The sequence below is a fragment of the Cupressus sempervirens genome, chromosome 10 (genome assembly GCF_028749045.1).
Source record: "Cupressus sempervirens isolate cs-2001-9-10 chromosome 10, ASM2874904v1, whole genome shotgun sequence".
In the NCBI taxonomy this organism is placed as follows: domain Eukaryota; kingdom Viridiplantae; phylum Streptophyta; class Pinopsida; order Cupressales; family Cupressaceae; genus Cupressus; species Cupressus sempervirens.
In genome coordinates, this window is record NC_143127.1 from 838,703,082 (window position 1) to 838,711,068 (window position 7,987).

The 7,987-nt window shown below is 31.6% G+C and overlaps 1 pseudogene; it reads right to left on the bottom strand.

Annotated features, from left to right (window-relative positions):
• Positions 1-739: 739 nt before the first annotated feature.
• LOC149536595 (G-type lectin S-receptor-like serine/threonine-protein kinase At2g19130 pseudogene) lies at positions 740-1,966 on the bottom strand (annotated as a pseudogene).
• Positions 1,967-7,987: the final 6,021 nt, after the last annotated feature.

A 7,987-nucleotide genomic window follows, 5' to 3' on the forward strand; every position in this document is an offset into this window, starting at 1 on the left:
CAATAGTACATGGACGGTATGGCTTATTGAGTGATGTGTAAAAGGTGCTTTCTAATTTTACTAATTTTCTTAACATTGAAATTATTTTCCTCATTGCCTTTTTGGTTCAAGACCAATCAAATAGTAATATTCTAATTTCTTAAATGCAATGACATTAGTAGACTTTCTAACTATAAAAAAGATTTAAACCAATTTAAAATCTCATTGGTGTAGCTAATAATAGAATGCATTGAATGAAAACAATAATTACCTGCCAAAGGCAAGGACTATTCTCATTGTCTTTTTGGTTCAGGTCCAATTAAATTTCAAACAAATAGTAATATTCTAATTTCTTAAATGCAATGAAATTAGTAAACCTTGTAACTATAACAAAGGTTTAAACCAATTTAAAATCTCATTGGTGCAGCTAACAATAGAATGCATTGAATGGAAACAATAGTTACTTGTCAAAAATAGGAACTAATAACTATTGAAAAAAACAAGGGAAATGAAGGTTGAAGCTAGTGTTGAACTTTATATCCCAACAAAAGTAACTTTTTATTATAAAAATTTGTATTTTAAAATGTACACTTTCATTAACTTATGGATATGAATTATAAAAGGAACATTGCAAAATATTATCTAGGCTACATTTATTCTGTCCTCTGACATAGATAAAGTTGCTCCTAATCTAGTCTTAATTAGAAAACACGACAGCAAGGAGATTCCTCTCAATCCGATGATGTGGCAGCAGGTATATCTATCTTAATCCCTTTCCTTCACAAACCGCTTCTACTTTACTTGCAGGGAAACAATTTATACTTGAGATATCGTTGTCGGTGCCAACCACACCTAGTAGAAGCTGTAGAGACCTCGGAATTTGTGGTACATGACCCTCCATTGTTCCTTCCAAAATCTTCACCACTTCACTCATGCTCGGTCTCTCATTCTCATCATCTTGAATGCATAGCCCAGCCACTACAGCAGCTCTCCTCACCTCTTCCATATCCGCTACAGTCGCTATCCTTGCGTCCACGAGGCCTATTATATTTCCCCTCTGAATCTGACATGAAGCCCAAATAGGAAAGTACAATCTGCTTTCCTCCACTGTTATGCCCAGATTTCTTCGGCCTGATATAATTTCCAACAACATCATGCCATAGTTGTACACGTCAGCTTTGGGAGTGATAGGAAGGCCAGAGATCCACTCGGGAGCCACGTACCTGTGAGTTCCTCTTGTTGTCGTCAGTACTCGGCTGAAATCTCTTCCCACCAGCTTTGCCAACCCAAAATCAGCAACCTTTGGGCTGAAGTCACTGTCCAGAAGGATGTTTTCAGGCTTGATGTCGCAGTGAATGATGCGATCCCTGCATTCGTCATGCAGGTAAACTAATCCTCGTGCAGTACCTAGCGCGATTTGAAATCGAGTCCTCCAGTTCAACACCTTCTCGACCTCTTCCGATTTAGGGAAGAGGAAGGAGTTTAAAGAGTCGTTGGGCATATAGGCGTACACCAGTAGCCTTTGACTGCCTTCTACGCAGAATCCCCAGAGCCTCACCAAATTCACATGTTGTATCCTGCCAGTGGTGATTATTTCAGTGCGAAATTGCTTTTCTGCTGGCGCGGAACCCTCTAATCTTTTAATAGCCACAGGCGTCTTGTCTGGCAGAGTTCCTTTGAAAATAGAGCCGAATGCTCCGCTGCCCAGTTTATGCTTGAAATTCTCCGTTGCGATTCTTAGCTCTTTATAACTGAACTTTCCCAGTGACAGTGGCACCTCCTCTCCAAGATTTCTCTTTGACAGCCTTCGGCGTTTCAACAGAACAAACGCTGCAAACAAGAGAGCGGAAACAGCAAAAAAAGATGCGGCGGCACAAAGTAAAACCTTAGATGCAGGGGCTTTGTTGCTTTTCTGTGAAATCAGCTGTGGGATCTTAGAATCTGCGAGCCTAACAAAGACGGATTGGCCCTTTGATGACACGCTCATTCCGAATAAATCTCCAAACCACAATCTACAGACTGGAGGATCGACAGAAATACCCAAAGAAAAGGCTGTGCACGAGCAATTGCTCAGACACACTTTCCGGCAGCCTTGCTCGGTTGGCTCGTTGTTGATAAAGACAGCTTTCCTTTTGGGCAAGTATTGGTTCTTGGCTTATAAGAAGTTATGACTGCTTGGGATGCTCTTTGCCCATTATCAGTCCACCAAACTGACAACCCATTTCTATCAAACAATCTCAGATGACCGTCGCTTGAAATGTTCAGAACGTCGGGCATTCCTTTGATAGGATTATCTCTGTTAGCCACCCAAACAATGGCCCTCTGAGAGATTGGTGCATACCAGATGCCAATATACCAATAGTTCGTTCCATTCGGACTGAAAAATCCCAATGCAAACGTTCCATTCTTGAAAATGAGGGTCTGATTGCCAGTGAGCGAAGCCCCCAGCTGAAGCGTATCGCCAACATCCAAATTGACACCAGTGCAAATATGCGCTGCAATACTTGCAACTATGGCTAAGAACAAATGCTTAATTGCCATCGAGGAAGGGTGTAGATGGCGAATGTGTTTATTGCATATTTTCGAGTTCTATAAATAGACTCTGAATAAGCTACGCAATAATCGAGATGATTGAAGTAGCCCCATCAATTCCGAAAGGCAAAGTCTGAGAGATCCGTACAAGATTAGTGCCCCAGTAAATTCTAGAATACCATGGTGGATTTTGTCATTACGTATCAGATAAATCAAGAGACTATTATTGCTGTACATTTTGTTCGCTACTTCTTTTCATTTTCCTTAATGGATTAAATATGTAGAGTCATAAGTAAAACGTAATGCTCAAATAACCTTCACCAACTGGAAGACGTAGAAAGCAGAACATGTTTCTAAGGAATCTCAATTAACAGAAGACTTAGGGAGAATGAAATAAAGAAAAGATTTCACAGCGCACTGACCGCACTCCGTTCTGACGACTCCCATCCGTTCTCGATGACTGAGAGTAAGTCAAGTCTTCCCTAAAGTGATTTGTGCCGGTCGAGAAACAGACATGCAGTGATAGACGGGATCACAGAATTTTTTTTGTCTGTTTAAATGAAGATGACGAGCATAATCGATTGGACCCACACGTTTAATGGCCAATTCCATACGAAAAAAAAGTTCACTGTCTACTGATTTTCATTTCGCCATCATATCGATGAAGATCATACTCATAGTGTTTATTATAAATTTGAAATAATTCATATATATTAATTGACAAATACTTCCGTTCAAAGTTACAAAGCTGTGAGACTTCAAATTTTAACGAGTGCCACATAGTGGCCGAGTATTTGCCTTTTTTTAACGAGTGCCACATAGTGGCCGAGTATTTGCCTTTAGTTTTTATATAGATATAATTTTAATTTCATAAATTTGTTATAATTTATAAAATATTTTAATTAATAAAACTATAATATATTTATAGTTTTCTATAATGATATTCATTATAATTATAATTTAAATTTTTTAATTTTTTAGTATATAATATAAGAAATAAGAATATAAAAAAAAATCAATTATATAATATAAGAAATATCATTTTTTAAATATTTTTAATTGAACGACAAAAATTATATTATTTAAGAATACAATATTAAAATATTAAAATCTAAACCAACCTATTTACATTCAAAAAAATATTAAAAATAAATTATATTTACCTGAATAAAAAACAATTATAGAATCCATCAAATGGGACCCATATAAGAGCTAAATGAATTCACTCAATCAAATCTTAGAAATATATTTTCTAAAAATTGTAAAGTTAAAAATCTTGCATCTATGCTTATGCAACATATTAGTTTGATAACAAAACTTAAAATCAATTAATTTTGACTCTAGAAACCTAAAAATTTAATCACTTCTTAAAGCGTAAAGTTCAAAATGTGTCACAATAGTACTCTGACAAGTACTAATAAAATAAAATTATTTTTTAAATGTTTAATTCAAGGAAAACAATTATTATAAAAAAAATTTGTTATTTTTTTTTTTAAAACTTTATTAGATAAATTATATTGTGTATAGCTTTTGATGTTTCCATTATTTGTACATTGAATATATTTGATTCAAATACATTCTCTTTAGTGTATTTGTAATAAGAAGATTCTAAGTTCTTATACATTCTAAATAAAGAATATATTGTGTTTATAATAAAGAGAATATTGAATATGTTCTAAATTTGAACAATATTGAATAGGTTATAAGTTTATAGTTTAAATATCAACCTTTTCAATATTCTTCTTAATGTGCTTATAAAATATAGTACAAGAAAATTGAAATTGAAATTCTTAGTACAAATTATCAAAACTAGCACTTGCACCAACAAGGTGAAATAGTTACATTGATAGCAAGGTAGGCTTTATGTAATGTATTTGAGGGGATGAAAAAGTCAAAAGAAAAAGACATTGCATCTTGTAAGAATAATTACTTTTAAAACCATTCTGACTATATAGAAATTAGGGAAAAAAAAAATTTAATATAAATGTGGGAAACTTATATTTTAAATTGGGAAACCCTATAAAATGCTTTTGTAATACAAAAATGTTTTCAAATTGTATCAAAGTAGATGTCTCTTAAACATTAGAGGAAAAGAGCTATAGTTACCTTCCTCTCAAAAAATGTAATGTCAATTTTCCAGTGACTAGCCACAAATTTTAAAGTCTATAATCATAGCCTTTGAAACTCTTTGGAAGAGACCCTACAAAGATTTTATGCACCACTTCCTCTATATGCATAGCTAGTTTGACATTAAAAAGTGGTTTTTTATCCCACAAATTGATATCAACTAAGTTGCACAACCTATGTACATGCAATTTTGACATTCACCCCTTAACATGATGAAAACATAGTGCAAAGACTACAGTTACATTGTTGCTCCATTTTAAAATAAAAAGCATTCCAATCAGACAAGTTTCAGACTCAAACAGATGTCTTAGGGATAGGGATTTTCCTCACAAATGTTAAAAATATCTGAGTGAAAAGAAATCAGAAATTAATATTATCTCAATCAAAAGATATAGGAACAAATAGTTCAACCAACCAAGAAGTTCAAATAATATACCACCAAAATTGGCTAAGAAAGATAAGTTGGATTTGAGTTGTTAATGTGTTTTCATTAAGTTTTGGTAACATTTATCTCCTCCATCATTGATTGATTTAATTATTACTAATACTACTATGTGGCTACTATAAGATTTAAATGTTGTAGATGAATATTGTGCCCACTATAATATATAAAAATTACATATAAATGAATATGTCTTTTTGGAAGAAGGCAACAAGTATAATTTACCTAAAAACAATGGCAAAGAAGAGTTATCACAAGCTACTAGTTTTTAGAAGAGTTCCATACTAGCAATTGTAGATCTATTTATTCCCAGCCCCAACTCATCTAATAGAAAAAATGCAAAGCTCATTATCTCTTTAATTTTTTTAATTATATTTATCTTTATCAATTAGTAATTATTTTTACATCTTCACTTTCGTGACTATTTTTTTCAGGTTGGGTTTCTAACCAAACCTACCCTTCAAATCTCATACTTATAAGAATTTTATTAGACAACAATATAATTCAAAGATTAAACCAATTATGCAATGTTTTACACTTTTTGATTTGCATCCAAATGTACATTTTCCTACATTTTATGAGAAACTATATAAGAAAATAATCATTTCAATGGTATGATAAATGCTAGAGTGAAGAAGTCCTTAAAACCCAGTACTTAATGCCTGATACCAAGAAAAGAAACCAGTGTAGTATAGTGTGCCTAGCACAAATTATTAAATGCTACTAGTAGCCTAATTGAAAGAAAAGGTATCAGCTAATGTAAATAGCTAATTTTAATGCATACAGTGACACTTCAAACTGTCTAATTTACTAAGTAAATTGAAAATTCACTAATTTACAATAAACCAAAAGAAACTGCCATAAATATATTTAGTGTATATATTTAAATAGCTTTTGAATACAAAATGTTGATTGGAAATGTATTAATAGTTTTTTCATAGGAAATATTATATTGATTCAAAATTTATACACAATTCTTTTAAATAAATTCATAGACATTTCTTGCTCTATTATTAGTAGAGTGTTGAAGCAAGAATAGTTAAATGTTAACCTATTTGTTCCATCTAGATTATGAATTAGAACACAAAGTGGAAATGACTTTTACCCAATGAATAGAAGATGGTTTTAAGATTTTTATTTCATTTCAAAATATAAAAGATTAATTCAATTGAAGCATTTGATAGTTCAAAAACTAAAAACTAGAAAATTATGTCCATTATTTGCTTTGAAGGTAAAAAAAAATTATTGCATTAACAGAGAACATTATAGACAAAATATCTTGAACGAGACTAAATAATCCAAAAGTAAATGCAATTTAGCATAATTAATACGAAGCTTGCATCATGCCCCCAAAAAAATGAAATTAATCCTAATACAAACCCATGAAGAATATGAAAGTCCTTTACAAAAGAATAATAGAAATGTAATGTTATTGTGTTCATTTCAACTATTTTGTGCACAGAATTGGTATAAAAAATTAAATAACAATACTCAATCTTTAAAGCTTGAAAACTTGTCTTGTGTTTTGAGAATTAGCCTTTCATATGCCTTACTGATCTTCAAAATAGAAAAACATAACAATATTTACATGTTACCATGATTTATTAAGCTAGCCCAAATCAAACAAAACATGCACTAAGAATTCGAGTGGAAGAAACCCTTGATGATAGAGATCATAATTACAATGCCATCAAAAACCCTAAGAATTAATGGCTTTTGAGGTCATGTTAATTCTTTGAGCTTGAAGATATGCTTCAATTAGTTCCTCATCATTTTTGGCTACCAATTTCTTCCCTAGCAACAATACAAGAAAAATATGAAATTAAATTTGAAAGGATAGAAATTAGCAATGCAAATCACCTATGAAGGAAGAAAGCTTTGATATACTACCAAGGTATCAATGATGGTAGTGGTTGTGTTTAACATTCCTTTCATCAATAGCTTCCCACAAAAGAATTCTAATTTTCTCCTTCCATTGTCAAATATTATTGAAATCTTGTGTTGCAAATTTTTTTTAAGATAATAAGAAACAAGAGAATATTGCACTATGTGTAGGCCAAATTCCCTTCCAACCATGCATCAAATCATGTCAATGTCTCATTCTGAAGCAAGGAACAAGCCCAACATAATAGCTCTATGGTAGTTTAGATGCCCCTCCTGCAAGCAACTTGAGAAAAGTGCCTCTATGGCCTTATTGGCTAAATATAGTTTTAGCAATGCAAGAGTATTTCTTGTTCTTTTATTATACTTCCCTTTATTTTTGGTAGCTCCTTTTTTTCTGACTGTAGCTTCCTTTTTATGTATCTGATGTAAGACTATTTTCTAAGTATAAGACAACTTTCCCAGTGTAGGACAACTTTCTATTAGTGGCTGATGTCTATAGTGAAAAGCTTGTTGGCTTAAGTAAAGTAATTTATAATATTATAAAGGTAATTAATATAACTTTTTTTATCAATAAAATTCTATTCAACATAGATCTAATTTAATTGAAGTGTCAATGCCTATAAATTATATGGTTTAATTTTATTATATTTTAAATGATAGGTTTTATTTTTATTATACATATACTTTTTAAAGACATATATACATTTTTATAGTTCATAATAATGAATCTTGATAATTTTAGATTTATCTGTGTTAAGACCATTTCTAAATCATTTTAATTGAGTGCATTTATTCTGCCATCTTTTCTTGTTCTACCATACTAGAACATGATTAAACAAATTATATAAGAAATGAAATAGAAACTTTTATAATATTTTATTTTTATTTTTATTATAATCTATCTATCTATCTATCTATCTATCTATCTATCTATCTATCTATCTATCTATCTATCTATCTATATATATATATATATGATGCAACTATCCTCCCAACAAATAGTACTTTTTACTTTTTCTAAAA